The sequence below is a fragment of the Peromyscus californicus genome, unplaced genomic scaffold (assembly GCF_007827085.1).
Source record: "Peromyscus californicus insignis strain IS unplaced genomic scaffold, ASM782708v3 Scaffold_9__1_contigs__length_137607984, whole genome shotgun sequence".
Classification (NCBI taxonomy): domain Eukaryota; kingdom Metazoa; phylum Chordata; class Mammalia; order Rodentia; family Cricetidae; genus Peromyscus; species Peromyscus californicus.
The window spans coordinates 130,564,090-130,590,042 of NW_026294617.1; the positions used below are offsets into that span (position 1 = coordinate 130,564,090).

The following is a 25,953-nucleotide window of genomic DNA, read 5'->3' on the forward strand; positions in this document are numbered from 1 at the left end:
ACCCTTAGGAAGCACACAAGGAAGCTGGATTCTTTACCAATACAGTGTGAGCGTGCGGCAGGGCCTGGACAGCTTTGGGAGTGGTCGGTGACTCCAGCAGAGGCTTTGGGAATGTGTGTAGGAAAGGTGGTGCAGGAAGGATGGGAACGTGACGAGCTAAAGCACCGTCCTCATTTACCGCAGTTAACCGACTAGCCAGCTGATCCTTGCTAGTGGGGGTGTAGGGGAGATACAGAGAAGCTGCTAGTACAACCCTGGTGTTTCAAAATAACCCCAAGGCCCAGGAAAAGCAGTGGGATCAATGAGCTGTCTTTATTACTACAGAATCAGAGAAAACACCACAACTGAATTAGGTAGGTACATGGTGGATTCAACATGACATATTAGCTATGGTTCAAATAATGTCAAGAATTTCCTTCTGGTAACATTTGCAGCAGCATGGTTTTGGAGTTGCATGCTATAATGAGAATAGCTAGAACACATTACATCAGGCTGACAGTCAATGAAGGATGGAAATGCAACGTGGCCTTCACAACAATTCCCATTAGGATAAAGCAGTTGACCTTTATGTTCTACTCCCCGATCTGAGAGGAGAAGGGAGGAAGCAGCTTAGCTGTGGTAAAACCTGAAGCTATTCTCTCTCCTTGCTTGGTAGTGGACACTCTACAGGATAAACCTGAGCGACGGCAAAGCAATGAACAGAAAGCCTGTCTAGGGGCTCCCTCCACCAATGTTTGCTCAGGGTATCCCCACCAAGCTTTACACATTGAAAAGAACACCACTTGCCAAACTGAACCCCAACTTGGTCCTTACAGTATGCAGTTGATCTAAAATGCAGTGTGACACCGGCATGCACAATTATATCAGAATCACAAATAAGCGACTTTAATAGATTTATGAACAACCTCTATGGATAACTCATCAATCAAATGTAAATGCTTGGAGAACACGATAATGGCATTTATTAGACAGGCATAAGGAGAACAGCGACATTTTATTGTTGCCAAGAGTAACAAAACACAATGGAGACAATTAGAGACCCCACAGTTACGGGTGCAAAGGAAAGACCTCATATCCCATGCAAACAAAAGGCACATAAGAAGAGCATGGGGGTCCCATTACAATCATAAATCTACGGAACCACAAACAGAATGCACCATAGTTCGGTCACAAGGAGAAATTCTTCCCTCCGGGGCTATTTTTGTTAATGTGCGTGTCATGTTTTTAAGTTGTCGGAGCTGGTCCTCAGTCAGTCTTGATGCCTTTCCCACCACTGACAAGGGAAAGTGGTCTCACTTGCTTTCAACTTAGTTTTACATTTTTGGGGATCACAGCTACTTTATCTTCCCCCCAGTTCATCTCCTCTGTGCTCTGTGATATAGCACTACGTACAGTGCCCAGAGGCTGGAAAAATGTAAGTGCGTGTAAGTGACAACAGTGAAGCAGTGGGATGTTTCTAAAATGCATTTTGTGTGTCCACTAAGATATTACTTTAGAATTTTGAGAATGTGGGAAACTAGAGGCAGTGTTAAAAGTACAAAGCCTAAAATGAAATTATTAGGTATTATATGAAGACGTTATACTCTGCACAGGGTCTGGAGATGTGGCCCAGTTGGGAGAGAGCTTGCTTTACATGCGCAGAGTCCTGGGTTCCCTCCCCAGGACTGCAGAATCCAGGTGTGATGGCACATGCCCACTAGTCCTCACACAGAAGCAGGTGGATGAGCAGACCAGCATCACCTTCGGTGACACAGGGATTTTGAGGTCAGTCTAGGTTAAAGATTCTTTCTAAAAAATAAAGAAAAATGTATATGTAATGTAAAGACATTTGTGGAGTAAGGACATTCCAGCTTGGGGACAGTGGCAGAGCACTTGCCTAGCATGCTTGAGGTGACGTGCTCTATCCCTAGGACCGCCCACCACCACTCAGAACATCATAACTAAAAAGACAATCAACAAACTGGACAATATTTGCAGTATGTGACAGGCAAAAAAGCGTGAATTTTTAATATGAAATAAACTTTCACAAGGCAGTTTTAAGCTAGATGAAAAATCTCAACTTAAAGTGGGATGTTTTCAAAAGAAGTGAGTAGTGAATATATGAGATCATGTTTGAGGGGTTGGGGAGGTTTCTCAGTAAAGTGCTCGCTGTAGAAGCACAAAGACATGGGGTGGATCGCCAGAACCCACGTTTAAGAAGCTGAGTGTAGTGGACATGCTTATACTCCCAGCGCTGGGGAGGCAGGTGGAAGCCAGTCACAGGTCATCCCTGGAGCCCAATGACCAGACAGCCGAGTCTATTTCACTAGTCAGAGACCCTGTCTCAAAAAACAAAGAAAACAAGCACAATTTAGATTTTTCCCGAGCAGTACCAGTCATGCTTGTCCTCTGCACACATGCACCTGCGGCACTGAAGTGCAGTTGACTTGGTCAGGCGTGAGGAACCGAGCCCAGGAACCCTGCATTAGTGCCCTAAAGAGCTATGTGCGGGCCGCAAGTCCTAGTATCATCAGGGTCATGGGCTACAATGCGTCTGTCTTTGTCACAGCCATCTCTTCCAGAGAGGTTCGTTTCTTGTCGTCTTGAAATATTATTTTTCAAATACAAAACAAGCACATTTTTGATATAGGCATTTTTTTGTTTCCCATGGGCTTCAGAAAGGAATAAATTCCCATCTGTGTTACCTGAGCCACAGGAGGCATTACAACCTCCGTGTACGTTTGTATACTCAAGTAACGGTGGAGTGTGCATCACGGGACACACGCACGTGCCATGTCGATTGCCTGCCTGCCTTCCTCCTTCCTTCCATCCTTCTTCCTTCCTTCCTCCTTCCCTCCATCCTTCTTCCTTCCTCCTTCCTTCCTTCCTCCCTCCCTCCCTCTTTTCCTTCCTTATTTCTTTCTGTTCTTTCTTTCTGCCTATCCACCTTTCTTTTGTAATGTGCGCACATGTGTGTGTGTGTGTGTGTGTGCGTGCACACACGTGTGTAAGTATAAGAATAAGTATATGCAAACTACAGTGAATGTGTGGAGGTCCTTGGAATCTAACTCAGTTCATCAGAACATCAGACTTGCCAGTAAGTGTCTTTGCTTTTTATTTCCAGGCATAAAATATTTCACTTAGATGATTATACATAATAATGCAGGCTTTGAAACTTGGCACAATTCAGTGAGAACCTGTTGCTTGAAATCTCACAGCAGTACACAGATGAACCTGCCATTGGTTTGAGGACATTCATGATTGACAGCAGAACACACTGTGATCTTCAAGCATGAGCGACTCTTGTGGAAAACATAAAGCTGTATTTGGTTATGAATTAGTAAATCCAAGTAAATTGTCAGAATCATTAAAGAAATAAGGTTATCCAATTCTTACCCTTTTTAGTTTCAAACAAAAGTGAATAAAATCTATGTTGACTGTTCACAGATCTACACTAGGCAGAAAAGACTGCACTTCCTTCATTTTTGAAGATGCATTGGGCTGTCCTGTTTCCATTAGCTGAGATCATCCTCAACCTGAAACGGTGGGCATTTGACCTCCTGGAACTCTAGACACTCTAGCCATTGGTGCCCCCCAATGACGGGGCACAGGGGACCTTGGCATGTGTATGGAAGTCCTTGAGGAGCCAAAGAAATATGTTTAAACTAGTCTTTCCCTGAAGTTGTCAGCAGAGAAAAGGAGACACAGAATTCTAGTTCTGATCGTCTTAGGAAAGAGACAATATATAGAATGTCTTGGTGCCTCTGGAAAGCACAATAAATGTTAGACACAAAAATTGATCCCATGGACCTGTGCATCCACCTTCCACTCAGCAAGTACTCGCATGCTTCCACACTAAGTCCTGGTGACTGAAACATCAAAATGAATGGGATGAACTGCCCTCAGGAAACCTGACTTGAATGAACCTTCCTATTAGGGACATTGTCCCCACATGCTCAGGGAACACGCTCAGCATGCCTTCAGTGTTCTGCTGTGGGCATCTCAGATTTTGACTTTGAATGAAAGGCCTATAGAATGAGAGAAGGGAGAGAATGGACCTTAGTTTGTGCACTGTGGAGATACAAGTAGTGCCTCTTTGAGAAGGAGAGGCTCTCAGTTCAGGCCTGGGTGTATGGGCATATACTCACACATATATCTCTGTGCCCAACACACACTTAAGTTGAGACAACCCAGCAACCACCTGTCTCTCCTCCTTCAGTATCATGGCGGGGCTGATCTCCCTCACTCAGCTTTAATGTTCATTCTTCATGCTGGGTTTATCTGACCATTTTTTTTTCAGAAAGACTTCTACTTGACACATTGGTTAAGGTCCTGGAGTGCAGCACGTATAACTTCACCTTAGAATGACATGTTAATTTTTAAAGCTGATGAATTACAGGTTCTGTGAATATCTGTATCGTGTCACTAGATGTGACACTAGATGGTGGTATCTTGGAATCATGCTTTTCCCATTGTTCTATAACCAGCCTGGAAACTTGGTTCTCAGTAGGACTAGAGACCAAAGAAGGTAGTCCCACTATGACCAAAGAGGGTGGTCCCACTATGCGTCCATTGTTGGCAATTCGTGCCTCCCACCTGGACTGCTTCAAATCCCCCTTCCCTGACCTTCCTGTTCCATTATTTTCTTGGCATCATACCAAGTTCAAAACTTTAAAAATAAGCTTGCATTAATTATAGACTCGCATGCAGTTATAAGAAAGAATACAGAGACCCGTATAACACTAACATTCCTGGTTGTAACACCTTGCAAACACATTCTACAGTGTCATAACCAGAGTAACAACCTAGACCCAGGCTAGATTCAGAGCATTCTGGATTCCTCAGGGTGGCACTTTCACAGGATCATACCCCTTTACTGCCTATGGATTCTGATTGCTCCAACACTGTTTATGGTCTGTGCTGTTTTTCAAATTGAATAAGACTGTTCTGCATGTTTGTGTGGCTCTATTTCTGGGTTCTCTGTTCTGTCCCACTATGCCCACACCTCTTGTGACATCATATCATTTGGCTACTGTAGCTCTGTTGCACAGGGTAAATGTTCTTACTTGGTTCTTTTTGGAGGAGGTTTTAGGTATTTTAGGACTCTGCCTTTCCCTGTACCTTTTAGGATTTGCTTCTGCATGGCTGCAGAAGTCTTGCTTTGTTTTGATAAGAATGGCATTCAACCAATGGATTGGGGACAGTTCACATTTACTGTGTTGACTTTTCTGTAAGTACAGCATGCCTTTCCATTTATTTAGATATTTTATATGTTTTTTGATTGTATTTTGTGGGTTGTAGCAAAAAGTTCCTATTCATATTAAGTTTATATCTAAGTATCCATTTTCTTTGAAGTGATTATAAGTGGTTTTGAGCTTCAAATGTTTTTAAATTTTTTTAAAGTTTTATGTATTCATGTATTTTACATATACACCAGAAGAAGGGATCAGATCCCATTGCAGATGATGGTGAGTCACCATGTGGTTGCTGGGAATTGAACTCAGGACCTCTGGAAGAGCAGTTAAGTGCTCTTAACCACCGAGCCACCCCTCCAGCCCCAAGTTTCAAATTTTATTGCCATTGTAAATAAACAGAACTACAGTTTCTTGTGCCTGTTCATCTTCTCTCCTGTGACCATGCATAACCTACTGTTCCAAGCAGCTCCTATTTATTTATGTGTATGTGTGTGGTCATGAGTGTGTGGATGCACATTCATGTACAGGTGACATGCGTGTGTGAACATGTATGTACAGAGCAGGGTACATATGACTGTGTCATTCTCCAGGCACTGTCCAGTTGTTTTTTGTGAGACAGGGTCTCTCATTGTCCTGGAACTCACCAAGTAGGTTCGGCTGGCTGGCTAGCAAGCCTGGGGCTCTGCCTGTCTCTGCGTCCCCAGCAGTGAGGTCACAGAACTAGAGTCATTGTGTTTGCTGGGTGAGCGCTTCACTGAGAGTGCCAGCTCCCTAGCCCCTCTTTTTGCTTTTAAAGAACATTCCTTGTAATTTCCTACACTGATAATCACATCATGTAGAAACAAGGACAACTTAATTTCTTCCTTTTGAGTGTACATGTATGTACTAGTCAAACCGTATTTTTATGTCACTGTGACTAGATCTGAGAGGAACAATTTAAAGGAGAATTTGTCCCCTGGCTTCAGTTGACAGGAGGCTGGGCCCGTCGGTCCATTGTTTCTGGGTCCTGATGAGACAGAATGTCATAGTGGAAGGGGCAGGTGAGCAAAGTTCTTGGTTCTTGACAACTGTGAAGCAGAAGGAGCCGGGCAAGGGATCCTAGGACAAGATAGAGTTCCCAAGAACATGCCCAGAACCCTACTTCTTCCAGGTTCCAATTCTAGAAGTTTCTACCAGGTCTCCATTATACTCCATGAACCCATCTGAGGGTGAATCTGTTGAGGAAGTAAGAGTCCTCATAATCTAATCACTTCTTAAAGGCTAGCTCAGTAGCTGATGACCACTCCTTTAATACCTGAGCCTGTGTGGACATTTTGTGTTCAAACCATCTTTTTCTTAACCTTAAAATTTTTTATCTTCTTTTTTTTCTCCTCTTCCTCCTTCACCTCCTCCTCCTCTTCCTATTTCTTCTTTCTCTTCCTTCCTCATCCCTCCCTCTCTCTCTGGAGCTTTCAGTACTAAGCTTGCTAAGAGTGGTGCCCTGCATTACTTCCTTATTCTGGTCCCGAAGCAGGGAGTGTTCAGTTGTCTTTTGTAAGAATCCTGGTGGCCTAGGGTGCTGCTGTCTGTGGGTATCTTTTATCAGCTATTCCTATGCTGAGTTTGCTGAGAGCTTCGGTTGTGAGTATTGTTTTCTGTCAGCTATTCATTGTGCTGATTCCCTCCGCATCCTGTTAATGGGACCTATTGACTCTTGCTGTGGATCCGCTTTGCACCCCTGTGGAGCTTTTACAATCCTAATCCAATTCATTAGTGGACACAGGATGATTGAAGATGGTCCTTGGGATCTGGTGGCTTTTATGGAATTGGTCTGTTCTTCCAGGTTGTCAAGTGCGTGAGGGTGAAGCTTCCTCCCAGCAGTCACAGAACTTGCACTGATGTCCATATTTTATTCTGGATACTGATAATGCCTGTCTCCTCGCTTAGATTTTCTGCAGCCTTGATGCAAGATTACCAATCTTAGGCATTTTTGTTGAGTGATAAGCTTTGTGTTTCATTGATGTTTTTTCCTGTTGTCTTCTTACACTGTTTCTTACTCCTCTTTATATTGAGGACCACATCCCCAAGACAAGGGAAGGAGAACTCTTTTCCTCTCAATTTTATTGGTTTCTTCTTATGCTGGTTACCTTCTGTTGTTCACTTGACACACCTCAGAAGAGGTTGAAGAACTTCCCAGATCACACTGGCCTGTGGACATGTCTGTAGGGAATTGTCTTGATTATCGATTAGTGTTAGAAGGCCCGGCCCATTGTGGGTGGAACCATCCCTAGGAGGGTGAACATGGGCTGTATAAGAAATCTAGCGGAAGATGAACCAGAGTGTGAAATAGGAAGCAACATTCCTACATACTTTCTGGTTCAGTTTGTGTTTGACTTCTTGCCCTTACTTTCCCTGATGACCAACTTGCAACCTGTGAGATGACGTCATCCCTTTACCTACTGAAGTAGGGAAGGTCCTGGTGCTTTTGGTCCTGGTGTCTATCGGAGCAAAGGACACTCTGTCTTTTCTTCCTGCCTTCTGTGTTGGTAGAAGGCTCATTTCTCTTCTTTTCAAGGTGAAACCCTCCCTCCCCAGTTTGCTTCGGTGGTCTCCTCTGGAATCGCATCACATCTGATGACTCTGGCTTTCTCTTTCGCCTCTAACTATTCTTTACACGTTAGCTGGCCCCCTTCCTCCACTAAACAAAGCTCACCCCACCCCAGGCATACTACTACTCAATTATTTACTGTTTTCTTTGCCACCAACAACCATGCCTGCCTCTACCCTCTTCCTACTCGTTGGGTTACTATCTCTTCTCATGACTCGGTTCACTTCTGATTCTGTTTCCCAGCTCCTACCTCTCCTGACACTAACTGCTCCCACTCACCACCCACAGTAACCTCCCTATTTTTCTTTCTGCCTTCTGCTCCTGGCTTGTAGCCTGCCTGTTACCTGTGAGCCTCTGCTCTTTGGCATCACCTTGTGATTGGTGTTTCCACACTAAAGAGTATTGGATTGCTTGTCCAGGCACTCATCAAACAAGTGCCTGACGGGTCACATCCATTTGTTAGAACTGACAGGCTGACTTTGGGCAGCTGCTGTTTTCTGGCCCAGCTGTGACCAGTGCAGGAAGATAGTGTGGATATGCAGAATGCTGTGCCCAAGATACATGTTAGAGCTGGAAACATTAAGAGTATAGCACAACTTAAAATTCCTGGCTGGGTATACTTCTGGCATGAGTTATGATTTGCACTGTTTTTATTAAAAGGAACTAAGTAGATTGTTGAATGATGGATATTATATCTGAAGTGTCATTTTTTAAAGCCTATTAATACATTTAGGTCGAAGTTTCTTCTCAGTTTCTGAGTTACATTCATCTAAAATTCACCAAGGATTATCAGTCAGATGCCTTTCTTTAAGATGTCAGAGAATGAGAAGATTGATTCATAGAGGGTTACTGGATTTATAGTAGTTGGCTTTTTAAATTTCGAAGTTCTGTTATTTCTTTGTGGGAAGTAACATTCAAAATTTTGCTGGCATTTCACAAGCCCAGGTATGTAGAACCTGCTCAAGGATTGCCTGAGTTATCAGGTGTGGTGGCACACGCCTTTAATCCCAGCACTCGGGAGGCAGAGGCAGGTGGGTCTCTATGAGGCTGAATGAGTTCCAGGCCAGCTGGGACACAAGATGACTTTGTCCCTCCAGGAAAGAATTGGTTCTGAGAGATTTGCTTTCTTTTCCTGTGTAGGAATTGAGATGTGTCCCTCCCTGCCCCCTCCCCTCCTATTCTAGCTCAATAGCGTATGTTTTTAAAACTAATTTATGTGTCAAATAAACACCTCAAAGATGGATACAGGACATCAAAGCATGATACAGGACCTTATTGCCCCCTCCCCCAACACATCTCCATCTCCAAGCTTCCACACAGATGTCCACCATACTGAATGTTGTATTTATGGTGTTTTCTCTGATTATTTATGGGTCCTCTGTGTGACAGGTCACTGGCCTTTCTATTATTCCTCGTACAGTGCTCACACAGTATCCAGGCAGAGGGACTCTTGGCCTCACTTCAGCCTCCACGCCCTGATTGAAGCTTATCTTAGGGAAAGGTGTCTGAATTTGCTGAGAGCGTAACAAAGAAAGGTCAGAAGTTTATTAAGCGGCTAAGAATGCTTGACTTTGTCTTTGGGAATTTGGCTTAGCTCGGCCCACATTTACTCAGTATTATACCCTGTGAAGCACTAGGGATGTGGGGTGAATTAATACACATTCTTAAATCAAAAACTATATACTCTAGACAACGAGACAGCCAAGCTCATGCCCTCTGTGGCTACAAACACTAAATTTCCTTTGGATGGCCACCTTGTATTGTTGAGGGAGAAGTATGTGTCAGAAAAGACTCCAGACAAGACTCCTGAGCCACCCCAGGCCAACAGATAAAAATCACTAGGGGAGATGCTACCAATTGTGGTGATATATTGTGTATCAAATAAAGCTTGCCTGAAGATCAGAGAACAGAACACGCCACTAGATTAAACAGAGACCAGGCAGTGGTGGCACACACTTTTAATCCTAGCACTCAGGAGGCAGAGATCCATCTGGATCTCTATGAGTTCAAAGCCACCCTGGACTACTTGATGGACTCAGTCTAGGAGAGAAACAGAGCCAGGTAGTGGTGGTGGCACACACCTTTAATTCCAGTACTTGGGAGTCACACACCTTCAATCCCAGTATTTGGGAAGCACACACACCATTAATCCCAGCACTAGGAAGGAAGTAATGGCTTGGCAGAGAAAGGTGTATAAGGTGTGAGACAGAACTGAAGGCTTTTTTCCTGGCTGAGGAGTCCTAGAGATAAGACGTGGCAGTGGCTTGTTCCTTTGTCTCTCTGATCTTTCAGTATTTACCCCAATATCTGACACTGGGTTTTTATTAAAAGACCAATTTAAGATTCGTGTTACAGCCAGTCTGGAGGGATTTCAGGAAAAACCCACAGTGAGACCAGCCATTGGGGAATGATGCCACAAACATTCTCTGTGCTTTTGAAAAGCTGTGTTTGTTGCCTTTAGAAACAATGTTTGTGAGAAGGACCAGAGGTGAGCCAGGCCAGATTGAAGGGGGCTGTCTGGTCCTGCTGGGGAGCTTCAGTCAGTCCTGACATTCTTGAGGAAGTGGGGGAACCATTTATGTGGAGAGAGCCTTGAGCATTTTGGTTCCTCAGCAGGATCACTCCCAACTGCACAGAGGGTATGAAAGGGGAAAGCTAGAGGCTGCTCTACACAGGCAATTAGGAGAAACCTCTGAAAGCTTGACAAATAGAAGAAAATTAAAAGCATTTTAATGGAATTTTAAAACATTCTGATGGCATTCTAATAAATCTACCTACAGATGCAAAGTAAAAGAAAACAGGAAATAGAATAAAATCCTCCTGATTCTTCAGTTACACAATTTCATGTCAACTTTTTAAATCTTTGTCCCTTTCTATCTGTCTCTCTCTCCCCCCTCCTCTCTCTCCTCTCTCTCTCCTCTCACTCTCTCTCTCTCTCTCTCTCTCTCTCTCTCTCTCTCTCTCTCTCTCTCTCTCTGTAATAGACACAGCTTATTTTTCAGAGTTCTTTCTATTACTGTCCAGCTAAGAAGTGTGTTTGTCTTTGCATGTCAAGCTTTGCTAAGTCATAAGCAGAAAGAAGGGTGCAGAGCATCTGGGGTCTGCTTGGGGCTCTGCTCTTCTGATTCCAGTTTTCAGCCATGATACTTTGGTAAAAATGACTTTCAAAGTGGAAAGATTTTGTTCAAGATTCCTTCTTTTCTTAGTTGTCATAGAGGCCAGGGAAGAGATTTCATATATACTAACTGCTTGGCTCTTACCCATGGCTCCACTCTCTGAAAAGGGTTTGCTAGTCAATGGGTTAGCTTTTCAGAAGAGTTTGTTTTGTTTTAAACACTCTGTTTAGTGTGATGGTTAGGTTATATGGCATCTGACTAGGTATGAAGTGACTGCTATTTGGTCGAATGTGTTCTGGGCAGGTTTCTGAGGTGTTCTGGATGGGATTCACATGTGAACCAATAGACTAGGAAAGGCAGATTGGCATTGCTAGTGTGGGAGGGTGGGCCTCCTCCAAATAACCAAATACCTGGCTGGGACTAAGAGCCCAAAGAGAGGGAATTAGTGATGGAGATGCCTTGGACTGAAGTGAATTAGTGAGTGATGCCTTGGACTAAAAGCCTCAAATCCAAACCCTGGCTTTTCTTGGGTCTTTCACCTGGTAGCTTATGGAGTAGAACTGACATCTTCCTGAATCGCTAGCTTGCCCCACTGAGGACTCCACTCCACAATTACACACAGCAATTCACCATGATGGATCAACCTATCGTGCACTTTTTAGCAGACACCAAAATCATGATGTTGTTAGGAAGCCTTCCATTCACTGAAAAGTAAACCTAGACATGGCTGACTTGTGAGCTGTGGTCCACATGAATCCCAGGACAGCTGGGAATGCAGTCAACGTCTGTGTAGATGATGCTAGGGTATCACAGTGCCAAAAGGTCAGACATCAGGTTTAGACCTGCCCGGGAACGGGAAGAGAAACGTCCTGATCATGTAAGTCTCCAGTCCCCGAGGTTGGCGCATGGCATCTGAAGAGGCAAACAGTGGGGAGCTGTTGCAGTCCTGGTTTTTCTTCTCCAATTAAAGAGACCCAAAATGAAGACCAGAGTGGGGAAGAGTCTCTTTGGTAACATGCAGTTGTTTAACATGAGCGGCTGGAGACAATGCTGAGCCGCTGAGCAGCTGTGTGGCGGGTACTGCCAGGCCTTACTGTGCTGGTGCCTCAGCTACTCACCTGCACACTGTCTCACCGGCACTGAGAGCACAGGCAAGGCACGCTTTCAGTCAGGATGGAATTCCCTCCTTGGCGCAAAGCTGGAAGACCCTTTCCCCCGACACTCGACACTCTGCACACAGACACTGGCAGGAGGCAGAGCCACTCCACAGACAGCGTCAGTTGACTCTGGTTTCCATGCAGATGGCTCTATTAACCTCCCTTGACTCTGGCTGAAAACAGGCTTTCTCTTCACTTTCCAAATTCTCAAAGGCACACAGCGATTGCTATACACATGTTAAAATCCCAGGATCTACACCAGCCTCGGCTTCCCTGCGTGAGTGTATCAATTAACTTTTCTCATTGCAGTCAAACACTTGATACTAAGCAATGAGGCTCACAGATTAGAAGACACAGTCCCTTATGGAGGACAGGCTGGTGACAGGATGGCTTGGTACTAAACAGGAAGTAGAGAAAGGGGAATTCCAGTGCTTAGCTAACTTTCTTTCTCTATTCCCTCTTTTATTCTGTCTGGGACACCCAGACATGGGGCGGTACTACCCACATTCAGGGTAGGCCTTTCTTCCTCAGTTAAACATCTTGAAATTCCCTGGCAGACACACTCAGGTGTGCCTCACAAATGCCTCAGGTGTTTCCTAATACAATCAGGTTGATGATGGAAATTATTCATCACAATGAGCATGTGAGGGCCCCAAGGGTAAGAGCAGTCTTAGAGAGGGGCAGAGATCCACAGACTATTCTTCTGGTATAGGAGGATATTGTAGTTTGAATGAGAATGGCCCCCAAAGGCTTATGTTTGAATGCTTAGTTCCCAGCTAGTGAACTGTTTAAGAAGGATTAGGAGGTGTGGCCTTGTTGGAGGTGGTGTGTCGCTGAGGGTGGGCTTGAGGTTTTAAAAGCCCATGCCAAGCCCAGGGTCTCTCTCTCTTTCTTCTCTTTGCCTACTGCCTGTGGATCAGGATGTAAAGTTCTCAGCTACTGCTCCATCACCATGCATTTCTGTTTCCCGCCATGATAACCATGAACTAACCCCCTGAAACTGTAAGCAAGCCTCCAGTTAAATGCTTTCTTTATTAAGAGTTGCCTTGGTGATGGAGTCTCTTTACAGCAGTAGATCTCTAGAGTTCTCTTTACAGCAGTGGACCTCTGGAGCATGTGGAATTAGCTTGTTAAGAGTCCAGGTACAAGTTTCCTTGGTGCATGTGGTGATCTGAATATGAAGTGCTTTTCACAGACTCCCGGGTTGTGCCTAGGGGGTGGCACTAATTTGAGAGGTTCTAGAAACTTTACAAGATGGATCCTAGCTGGCAGAAGTAGGTTGGTCACTGGGGAATGGGTCCATGAGGGTTTTCCTCCCCCACCTCTCTCTCTCTAGTCACAGCGATGCAGAAATAACCAAGACAGTGTGGAACGTGCATTATGCTCCCTGTTGGGGCTGTGACCACTTATTTGCCTGTAGTGTTTTCCTAATGTGTTGTCTTAAGGAACAGAATTTTATAAACACAGGGCTTTTGAAAAGAAAAAACTTATAAGTCATCACTGTCTATATCTTTACCTACCAGCGTATATACTACTAACCTAATGAAAATAGGTGTCACCATTGGTTATATACAGTCCAGTGAAAAAAATGTCTTTAACCCCAAATTGAGAACATTCTCTAGTAAAAATATAATTGAGGTAATATGGTCATTGGAATTTAACACTTTTGTTTTCTTGGGGTGTGTGTGTGTGTGTGTGTGTGTGTGTGTGTGTGTGTGTGTGTGTGTGTGTTGTGTATGTGTACGCACGTGCAAGCATGCACATGGAGGTAAGAGATAACTTCAACTGTTGTTGCTCTTGTGCCATCCATATTGGTTTTTTGAGATAGGGTCTCTCGTTGGCTTGGAACTCACAAATCATGCTAAACTGGCTAGCCTGAGCTCCAGGGGTCCTCTAGTCTCTGCATCCCCCATCTGGGTTACAGGGCTTACCACTGCATTGTACATTTTTGCATAGGTTCTGGGGGTAGAACACAGGTCCTCATGATTGTATAGTGAAGGTTTTATGTTTAAGTTAGTAAAAATTGGATGTTTTTCACCAGCTACCAAACTGATTATTTAAAAGACTAGACAAAAACAAAACCCCTTATCTTCATCTACACAGAAGTGTTAGGTTGATTTCTTTGGGCAATCAATGTGGACAACTAGGATGCTGTCCTCTGGAATTACTGTATTTATGGGCCTTGCATTTTTTCAAAGATCAAAAAAAATCATGCATCTTTAACCACAGCAATTGTGACAGTGCATATCACTGCCTGCATGTTCTAATTCCATGATTGCATATATTTGCACAAATTATATAATAAGATGCAATTACGATAATTACAGAGGAATAGGCAACAATTGAAAAAATTACAAATTGCCCCTAAAATAACACTAAATGATAAGAAAATATCAGACAAACCAATACATGAAAAGAAAGTGTTTTAAGATGAACCCAGTTGTAAAACAACCGACATTCCCGTGAGAATACCTTTACTGAGCAAACTGTGGCTCGAGTGCTCCAGCAGGACATAACCGTTTCAGGGAGAAACTCTGTTTGTTGGAGTGGGAGCGCTTAACATCTCGACTTCCCAAAACGTACTATGACAAGAGAGCCCTCTCCTTGCTGATCTCTTATTGTTATTTCAAAGAGAAGAGGAGGGATAATTACTACAGTCATAAAGCGCAGATAACTCTGTGGAATTTTAAGGAGGAGGAGCTGACTCCACTGTGATTTTCTTGTCCTTTTCCTATAAGCAATGTCTCCAAATGCATATCACTTTCAAGGATATATAATCTGAGAGTATTTGTCTAATCATTTTCTTCTTAGGAAAATCATAGCCATAAGACATGACATGGCTCATACATTGGAGTCATCTATAAATTGTCGTGTATTTTATTTACATCCCAATTTCTCACTTTGCTTTATATATCAGACAAATGTCATTAATATAAAAATTGGGGAGTTTGTCTCTTTGGTTTCTTGTACAGTTATTTTATTGAATCTACAGCCACATCGTGGCAGACCGTGACATTGAAAAATTAACATCCTGACACACTAGAATTCTTCACAAAGGAACTTTTCATTTTCTCTCTGGCATTTTCAGAATCCCTGCCTGTTCTAAGCACTGAGCTGAGTTTCTTATTTACTATATATTTAACATTCTATGATATACCAGTGTGCTGGGGCTTTTCATCAACATAATGCCCATTTTACAGATATGGAAACTGACTCTGCAAGCTGTGTGCAGAGAGAGGTGCCAGAGGTTCCAATGTATTTGAGTCAATATGTGAACGGGTTGACACTAAGCTGGCTTCCAGAAGTACACAGGTTATGAGGTCATGAGGGTGCAAGGATGGATGTAGCATGGCCAGAGCTGAGATGTCTTACAAACGACAGTGACAGAGACATCGACATTCTGAGAGCCTGAAGGTCCTGACCATGAAAGCAGGGCAGTCAACACCAGACGCTTCCTGGGTGGCCCAAGATGCCCTGTGTATTTTATTGCCTGGATCCTCCAAAGGTGGGACAAATCAGATTCCTTGAGAGATGGACTAATACATAATTGATACTGAACCTTCAGGTTCCCAGGGCAGTGATGGTGCATGCAGCCACACCTTCACCGAGTCACTGATTATATGACCAGGAGTAAAATCATTTGTTCATTCATGAGCAAATAGTCACTAAGCATTGGCTCTGGGTCAGTCAGTCACTAGACAGGGTTTTGAGGGTGTGAGAATAAATGAAGGGGACAAGGACCTGACTTTATGTAGCTCCTATGCCTCAAAACAACCCAATGGAGTGTATGTTGTATTGTGAAGGGGGAAGGGAAGGCACACACAGAGAAAAACTCTAGCCAGGGTGTCCCAGAGAAAGGCAGACCTAAGTGGATGCTGAGAAATAGTCAGGTAAAGAGGAAGGACAAGAAGCTAGAGTCTGGAGGTAGCCTACTCTGCAGATGGCTTGGGAGGAAAGAGTGGGCTATGATCAAGGCTGACCTTGATCCCTCCTTGAGTTTATGTGTCAGAACCTTACTAGCAATCTAATAGAGTTGGGGAGCAGGGCCTGCAGAGTCTGCGTGCAGGATTGCTGCCTTTATGAAGAGGTTTGAGAGCCTCACCCTTCTGCCATGAAGAAATATAGTGACAAGAAAACCATCTCCTGGAAGTGGGCCCTTGCCACACACACACACACACACACACACACACACACACACACACACGCACGCAGGTGCTTTGATCTTGGAATTCTCATGGTTTAGACTTGAGAAAAATACATTTCTGTTGTTTGTGAGCTACCCACTCAGTGGTGTTTTGTAACAACATCCTGTTGAAGTTAAGCCTCCATTGTGAGGCCAGAAATGCCATCAAATTATGATGCTAAGAAGTGAGGCCTTTGAGAAGAGATCAGCATTAAGTGACATTGATCATCAAACTGCCTGCAAAGTGTCTAAGTGAACAGCCACAGACCTGTGCCGCTCCCAGTGAACAGCCACAGACCTGTGCTGCTCCCAGTGAACAGCCATAGAGAGGACCTCAATATCACTGCACCCCGCCCCCCCCCCCCCAAGGCTTGGGGAACATTGCACAGAGCGATGAAGAATGTAAGAGCTGGAAGATGAGGAGGAGTGCTGAGAAACACTGTCCTCTGGACATAACATGGTGGTATACACACGAACCCACAGCAGCTGTGGTAACCTACACAAGATCTGTGCGAGATGGAGCCAGTTAGAAGTTCCAGCATGGACTGAGGAGGGGCTTCAGAGGCTCCACCCCTAGCTGCAGAACTGGAATTGATAGCTGCTAAGGAATAGAGTCACTGTTCTATAGAGAGTGACCACCAGTAGGCTTCCCACACTCCAGTTAGTGATATCACATTCATATGCATATGGGCAGCCCTAATAGGACCCAGTGAGTTAAATAAAATTACATGATATCTTCTGAGAGAAGACCCCATCATTGGCTTAATAATACCGGAGAGAGACCACGACACATGTATGTTCTCTGTCTTCAGACCATGTGCTGTTCTGGGCTGCCTCAGGACTGTGCCAGTAAGAGAAACACGGGCACAGTTTTGACCTTGGAATACCAGAATCCATAAGCCAAAGTCAACCTCCATTAAACTAAGATACAGAGCAAACAAACCAAGACAGAAAACAGGTTAAAAACAAGAGCTTGAGAGAAATTTAGTAGGTGTGGAGCTGTAAGTAGTAAGAGAAACTGGTGAGTGATGATACTGTCATCAGAGAAAAAAGCCACTGCTCTGAACAGGTTTACTACAGAGAGGAAGCCTTTGTGTGCACAGGAAACAAAGCCATACAGAGGTACTGAAGTTGGACTTATATGCCAGGAATATGTCATATGTAGCTGTCAAAAATGCTGTGCAGTGTGCTAAATTAAAGTTAATTAATACTAGATGAGATATGTAAATACAGAACAAACACACAGAACAGGGACTGGGGTGACCTTGGAGGTAAAACTAAAGTGAGGCAGGGACATATCTGAAGGACACCAACTAGAGCAGAAAAACCAAACTCAAGCTCTTCCACTCATTCTGATGAGACCACTCGTGCTGCCCTTAGGAGGAGCGTCTGCACACACGAGGAGCACTGGGTGCAGGAGTCACTCCTCTACTGCTGTGTTAAAGACTATGGCCCAAGGGGTGGTGGCGAACACCTTTAATCCCAGCACTTGGGAGGCAGAGGCAGGTGGATCTCTGTGAGTTCAAGGCCAACCTGATCTACAGAGGGAGTTCCAGCACAGCCAGAGCAACACAGAGAAACCCTGTCTCAAAAAACTAGAAACTAAACCAAACCAACCAACCAAACAAAAACTATGGTCCAAAGCAACTTGAGAGGGAAAGGGCTTATTTGATTTAAGCCCTCAGGTCAACTCCATCGCTGAAGGAGGTCAGGGCAGGAACCTGGCGGCAAGGCCTGAATCAGAGCCCATGGAAAATTGCTGCTTACTGGCTTGCTTCTCATGGCCTGCTCCCTTTGATTTCTTATATCATCCAGGACCACCCACAGGGGCACCACTCACAGTCGGCTGGGCCCTCCCACACTATTCATTAATCAAGAAAATGCCCTACAGACTTCCCTATAAGCCGATCTTATGGAGGCATTTTCTCAACTTAGAGTCCTTCTTCTCAAATGACTCTAGCTTGTGTCAAGAGGAAAAAAACTTAACCATCATACAGGGTGACCTGGAGAAGAGATACCCACTAACCAACATACAGGGTAACCAGGAGAGATACCCAGATAGGTGGTTTTGGAAACTCACATAGTCATTGTTTATTTTTTTTCCAGTTGCTGTGATCAATTACCCTGCCAAGAGCAGTATAAGGGAGAAAGGGTTTATTTTTGTTCCCAGCTCAACACATCGTGGTTGGGAAGTCAGGGCCGAGAAGCTTGAGGCAGCCCGTCATATCCTTTCACATCTATAATGAGGAAACAGAGGATGAATGAATGCTTATACTCAGCTTGCTGCCCTACCACAGTATTTTTTTTTTATATAGCTGTATATGTGTATGCCATGTATGTGTAGGTGCCTGTGGTGGCCAGAAGAGGGCATTGGAGTAACTTAACGTGGGTACTGGGAACCAAACCATGGTTACCTGGAAGAACAGGAACTATTCTTATCAGCTGGGTCATCTCATCTCTCCAGCCCTACTTTTCCACTTTATACAGACCAGGATTTCACTGGTCTCACCTATAATTAATAATGGGGACTATTGGGGTCCAGCCCCTTAATAGTCCTCTCCCAGGGTCCGGGAAGAATCTACAGCCAGCTGACAATTTAATCTTTGACGATAGGAAATGAATCTACGTACACAAAACTCCTTAGTCCATACACTTCATTCTTCTGTGTCAGTTCTCTCTCTACACAGCTTCTATTCTGCTCTCGTGCCTAGCTCCTTTCTTGTCTGATTTCTCTCTACCTTTATCTGCTGTCCCCTCTAAGTTCTATCTTGAGTCTCTCATCTTAGTTCTGCCCCATCTAGGTTCTCGTCCATCTAGTTTTTTCCCATCTCAGCTCCTCTCCCATCTCCTTCTCTCTCATCTTGTTCTTCCCCATCTGGCTCTTGCTCATCTTCCATCTCATTCCTCTAGTACTCTCCTTTAGCCCTTCAATCTAGTTGTTCCCCATCTCAGTTCATTCCTCTCCAGTTCTTACCCATCTAGTTCTTCCATTCTCTTTTCTCTTCTCTGTCTCCCCATCTGAAAATAAAACTCCATTTAATCCCTTTGGCCCTTATCTCTCCAAGCTATCTCTGCTCCTGCTGTTTCTGGCAAGTGTGCTCGGTCGCTAGGCAACTTGGCTAGGCAACTTCCATCACAGCTAGATGTACCTGTAAGTTGGAACCCTTTAGTTCTGAGTTAACTGTTAAGGGTAGATCTAAAACTAGAGATAAGACTTTGGAAAGGGAGAAAGTTAAGCTTAATTAGCACATCCACCAGGCCTTCTCAAACAGATAGTGTGGATGCTTAAGTCTGCTCTTAGAGAATCTGTGAGGAATCTCAGGTAAGATACTTTCATCCATCCAGGAATGGTCCTGGCCGGATGCTGCTAATGATGATAATGACAGAAAGGCCTGAAATTAGGGATCCTGGCTGTGTTACTGCACAGAAGGTTATCTAAATATTCCTTTAGTAGAGGGGAAACTGTGCCCAGTGAATGATGGAAAAGCTACAATAGCACACGAGAAACTCATAGCAGGAAATGGCTGATAATCAAAAGCCAGTATCCCCAGGACTCCTTGAGCCTCAGCTTGACCTCTGGAAGGCCCTTGGCTTGTCAAAATCAGCTGAAATCCCACTTCATATATTTTTTGTGGCTTGCAGCAAATTAATAAGGGTCTATCCATGTAATTTAACATAATTGAGACAATCCCCCACAGACATATGCAGAGGCCCATCTCCCAGGTGATACTAGATTCTGTCAAGGTGACAAGACCAACCACCTTGATTGGTAGAAAATAAATACAGGAGAGCATGACAAAGGGTCAGTTGGGTTGTAGAGAAGGCTGAGTTTCACTTTGAATATCATAGTATTTGTGGGACATTCAAAGTTATTTGTCTAGTAAATGCTTGGATGTACAGATATGTGGTTCAGGAGAGACACCATGGTCAAGATAAAGACAAATTCCTTGCATGAACCATGTAAACATCTATGCAGAATGAGATACACTCACTTTCCAAATACAGACACTTTCTACCTGAGAGAGCTATTCCCGTTCCACCCGCCAATCAGAAGTGGTGCCTTATAATTTTTACTGCGCCTGCACTCAACAATCAAACCCCGATGGGACAGCACTCTATTTAATGGAGGTATTCCTCTGAAAGTCAACACTGAGTGCCATTCATTTGCTTCTCACATCTTAGACAGACTTTCCAGAATAATTATCTGATCAGGAAGTTCAAAAGTTCAGCTATTCTTTTAACTGCCTTTCTTAATTCAAATTCTTACTTCACTCCATGAAAGACATTATCACTGCGTTTCCTCCACTGGGGAACGGCTCCTGAGACAGGCTTCCATCAGGCTCCACTGAGAGGACCCAGAGAGTGGCTTTCTTCTAGGCACTCTTGGAAGTCCCACTTTGGGGAGAGGTGTGCCGAATTCCATGCCACATTCTCCATCTTGAGAGTGCTTTCACGTGCCTGGATTAACTACCCAGTAGACACAAACTTTATCAAACATTTCTTTTTTACATTAGCTTGGGAATTTTTGTAGTTAGAGAAAGGCTTGAAACGACTTCCTGCTCTGCAGTTAGGAAACAGCAAAGGAGGACTGTGGCTTTTTCTAGCTCCGAGAGGAGATGATGAATACGTTTAAAATGAGGGCATTTTGCCAGCTTCTAAGGAGCGGGCCATGCTAACTTTCTGCATGCCCCGGAAAACAAGGTGATCAGGCCAGGACACGGTGGATACCTCCTTTCTGAGCCACCTCCCCGCTGCTCAAACCCCACTCCCTGTCTGCCGAAGGCTGCCACCAGAGCAAGAGACGAGTGTCACTCACGCCCCTGTTTTTATTCCTCAAACACACTGGAGCATACCCTGCGATGGCTTTTGCTTTCTGGACAATCCATACACGGACCCCAGTTTGCAAATGATTGGTATGATAAACAGGCTTCATTTTATGGAAACAGTTCAGCAAACAGAGAAGAAATTTTGTCTTCATGAGTAAAGTCATGGCCTACCTGTTACGGAAGCATGCAGTTTTCTGTTCTGTGAAAGAACCGTTTCCCCAGGCTCTGTTAAAGAAGTGGGAGTTAACCATTCTGTTTTCCTTTTATGTGTGTGTTTTGTATGTGTGTGCATGTGGGTATATGTTCATGTGTGTGCACATGCTTGTGAAGGCCAGAGTGTGGTCTTAGGTATTGTTCCTCAGTCTTGGGTTTTTGGTTTTTTATTTTTTATTTTTTTCAAGACAATGTCTCTCACTGGCCTGGAGCTTGCCAAATAGGGGAAGCCTGCTGGCCAGAGCGAGTCTCTACTTCCCCATTACAGGGTTGTAAGTATGCACAACCATGGCTCATCACCTGGGAGTGGAACTCGGGTCCTCGTACTTGCAAGGCAAGAACTCCACTTGAACTCTCCAATCCCAACAATTCTATTTTTCAATGGTTAAATAGGAAAGAGGATAGTTTCTGATTTAGATATGGGTACACAACAGGGAAATGGACTCGATTCTGTATGGAAAAAGGGCCAGCCAAAGAAACCCACCCTGACCCTGAACCCAGAACCTAAGAAACACATCCTGACCCTAAAACCAGAGTCAAAGAAACACACTTTGGTCCTAGAATCAGAGAAAGAAATATGCCCTGGCCTTAAAAGTAGAAGCAAAAGGTTAAAAAGAGTCAGTGAAAGAAACACACTCTGGCCTTGAAACCAAAGCCAAATCTGCCCTTGGCCCACTGAGGATGAAACCAACCAACCCCTGAGCATGAATTCTAGCACCCTGACCCTGAACCCAGAGCCAGTGAAACAAACACTTTAGACCTGAAACCACAACCAAAAAAACACACCCTGGCCCTGAAATTAGAGCCAAAAAAAAAAAAAAAGGATCAGTAAAAGAAACACAGTTTGGCCCTGAAACCAGACCCAACTCTGCCGCGATCAAGGAAACCAACCAGTCCCAGAGCTGGAAAACTTACCAATCCCTGGACAGAAAATCTTCTCTATGGAGAAACTCTGCCCCTGAGAAGCCCTATATATGCCCCTCTGCCAGTTCAGTTGTGGGCTGTTCTTTCTCACCCTGGCAGAGGCAGCCGCTCTCCTGAACTCCTCCTTCCCAAATAAATCTCTTGAAAGAGTTCTGGGTGAAGATCTTTCACCAGCACAGAACAGAAGAACCTTTGTTCAGACGTTCCCTTAGGGAGGCTGAGGAGGAAAAAACCTTGTTGAGATGTTCTCTTAGGGGGGCTGAGCAGAAAAAAGTAACAACTTTTTGCCGGAGGAGATTGCTACATTTCTGCAGAGGTTCCCCTTTAACAGAAGCTGAAGAAGCAGCATTTCGGGGCCAGGGAGAAGCAGCATAGCTCTGCTGGGGAGCCCCCTTAAGGGGAGAGGGGAAGCAAAGCTCAGCTGTAAGGACTCTTCTAGGAGAGGAGCAGGATTGCTACATCCTGAGGGGAGACCCCTCACCCCCCAAACCCCACACCCCACCCCCACTCCCCCCACCCACCCACACATACCCCCGCCCTTCAGGTATAGCCTGACTTCCCCACAAGCTGGAATACCTTTCTCTCCAGAACTGTAACACTGGCAGATTCCACACCTCATTTGGGCCCGCCCTTCTCCAAACCTTTCATCCTTAGGCCAATCTGGTAAAGACAGTGGGTGACAGAGTGGACTGGCCCCTGAGGCAAAGAATGACCACAGAGTCACAAACCTGATGCCAAGAGGAACTGCTGGGATGGAAGGACTGGGGGGAGGGGCTCAGGAGGCACCCACAACTGGTCTCTATGGGCACCTGTCAGCTATCAACTATACAGAAAATAAACAGGGCTCTTCATTATTATTGTTAACTCATTTCCAGAGTATAACATGGAGAAATGTGCACAAGTAAGACTACAGCTCCTTGGATTATCACAGACTGAGTGCCCTGTGTAAACAGCCCCAGATCAAAGGCTAAGACACTGCCAGCACGCACAGTACTGTGCTCCTCTCTTTCACTAGTACCCACAGCCTCATGTGGGGTAGTCACTACTTTGCTCGCTACAAATTCATTTAGACTACTCTGAATTTGACATAAATGGACCCAAAATGAAGAGAGCTTCTTTTCCCAGCTCTCTTCATTCAGCATTCATATCGGATGCTTTTCAGAGTCCATTCATTCTTGCTGCCTTCTGGAATTCCATCTTGAGTATACCACAGTTTGTTTGCTCAAGCACTGGAGGATTTAGGGGCTAATCCAGGGACTGCTAAGACATTCTCGTACAATCCCTTTAAGGGAAGGATGGAGCCGACGGGGCGGCTGCAGCTGTCAATCAGACCGCCTTCTCCCACGTCTCCAGTCTCTAAACTGCATTCTCTTTGCAAATACAAAATGACTCAGGGGCCTGCTCAATAGACTTCCCACATGCTCAGGTGAGACTCTTCCCTGCAAGAGACAGCCCGGGCCTTAGCCAGCTAGAGTCTCACAGGCTTGTTAGTTTTCACAACTGTTGTGTTGACACCTAATTCCTACTGGGTGCAGCTCATTAAAATCTACTGCCGAGTAGGGTTTGGTTTGGTTTTGTTTTAAGCAAATTCAGTGGTAGATAAAAATGACACCATAGTAATTCTGGAATGTTTTTAACACATCAGAAAGAATCACTTGTCTTTTAGCTGTGACTAGCCCATCTGACCGCTCTGACCAACCTTGAGTAAGCACTCACCACTGGATGCACGAAGAAAAAATTCTAGACAAATGGCATTATATAACATATAATCTTTCTGACTATATTTTTAAAATTTACCTTAAAAATTTTAATTATCTGTATGTACATGTGGGGGGATGTGCACATAAGTGCAGGTGCCTAAAAAGGCCAGCAGGTTGGTTTACCCAGAAGCTTGAGTTACAGGCAGTTGTGGGCCACCTAATGTGGACTCTGGGAGTTGAACTTGGGACCCTTGCAAGAACGGTGCTTTCTCTTAACCACTGTGCCATCTGTCTCCAGCCCATAATTATCTTTTAAATTCAGAAGAATGGTTTCATGGGTTCATGACATCTATTAGTATTTCAGTTCATTTTCCCACCAAATATCATTCAGTTGTATGATTACATCCATTCAACAGTGGATGAACATAATAGAGCTCTAAATGCTGCAATGGTTTTTCTTTATATATATTTATTAATTTCTTCATGTATTACATTCTTTCCTTTCTCCCGTCTCCTCCCAAACACTCCCCACCTACCTACCTACTCACTTTCACGTTCTTTATCTCTTTCTGTTTCTCTCTCTCTCTCCCTCTAACAGAAAACAAAAAATGAAATTAAAACATCATTAAGACAAAAAATACCAAAATGAAAAGAAACCAAAGCAAAAGAAAAAAGCACACAGAAACATGAGGTCTGTTTGTGTTGGCCAACTACTCCTGGACCTGGGGCCTGCCTTGAATGAGGTTAATACCCCCAGTGTCACCCACTGGAGAAAATACATTTTCCCATTCCCAGCAGGTGTCATTTGGACACAACCTCTTGGTTAGGGTGGCACTTTGGGTTCGCTTCCCCTCCTTGGTGCTGGGACTTTCAAGTTGAATTCACGGAGTAGTGTGTGCTCACTGTTTCTGTGAGTTCACGTGAGCATCCGTCCTGTTGTGGCTGGAAGATACCGTTTCCTTGAAGCCGTCCTTCACCTCTGGCCCTTCCAGTCTTTCTGCCTCCTCTTCTGCACAGATCTCCGAGCTTTGAGGGGAGGAGTTTAATGAAGCCATCCATTCAGGACTGAGTACTCTAAAGTCTCTCATTCTCTGCATGTTCTCCAGTTGTGGTCTCTGTTAACATCTACTGCAAGAAGACACTTCTCTGAGGAGGGCTGAGCGAGGCACGAGGGCGTGGGTATAGCAGTATTTTTTTCTGATGAGATACTTTCTTCCCATTGATGCCTGGATCAGAACTGCTGGGACATTTGGTAACTGCATGTATAACCATTTGAGGAAGTCCCAGATTTTAAGGCCACAGTACCATCTCTGCCTTCCCCTTGGCTGTGAGTAAAGGATACAGTTTCTATACATCTTTGCTGGCCCCCATCTGGGGGATGTGAGATGATATCATGCTGTGGTGGTGATTTGCACCTTTCTGACATGAAGGATGTCAGGAATCTCTCCTGGCATTGGTAGCTCACCTGTGGATCTCCATGGAGAAATGGCATCCTCCTTAGCCATTTTCAAGCCATGCCATTTCCAAGCGTGCTTTACACCATCTTGATGCAAATCCCACACAAGATGAGTGATGTGCAGGTGTTCTCTTACTTTCCAGGCTGTCTCTTCACTTGATGGTGTCACTTGAAGTACGAACATTTTTAATTTGGACAAAGGTTACTTCTTTTTTCCCCTTTGTTCCTCATTCTTTGGACTGTTGTCATATCTAGGACTCCATTGCCAACTTCACACAGATTGTCTTCTAGAAGAGACTGCTTTATATATTCATATTTACATACATTTTGCACTTATAACTTTGCTCTATTTTGAGTTAATCTTGGTATAAGGCACGACAGAGGGTCCAGTTCCATGGTTTTACATCTGCTCTCCAGTCACCTCCGCACCATTTGCTGACAAGATGACTCATTCTTCACTGATAGTCTTGACAGCCTTTCTAAAGTCACCTGACTACAGATACAGCAGGCTCCATACCATCTCTGTGACCTGTCTGTCTTATTTGAGAAACATGTCTTGATTACCGACACTTTGACAATGACACTGGTTTTGAAATTGGGAAGTTTGAACGTTTGAA

At 44.3% G+C, this 25,953-nt stretch overlaps 1 protein-coding gene and 1 long non-coding RNA gene across 2 annotated transcripts in view; both read right to left on the reverse strand.

Moving 5' to 3' along the window:
* The window catches only part of St6galnac5 (ST6 N-acetylgalactosaminide alpha-2,6-sialyltransferase 5), a 173,326-nt gene that overhangs the window by 119,835 nt on the left and 27,538 nt on the right, over positions 1-25,953 (reverse strand). The window lies entirely within an intron of this gene.
* LOC128105232 (uncharacterized) lies at positions 946-22,618 on the reverse strand. The gene is made up of 3 exons (XR_008216294.1): positions 22,172-22,618; positions 21,215-21,268; positions 946-1,788 (listed from the first exon to the last, which is right to left on the reverse strand). It is a non-coding gene; the product is annotated as an uncharacterized LOC128105232 (long non-coding RNA).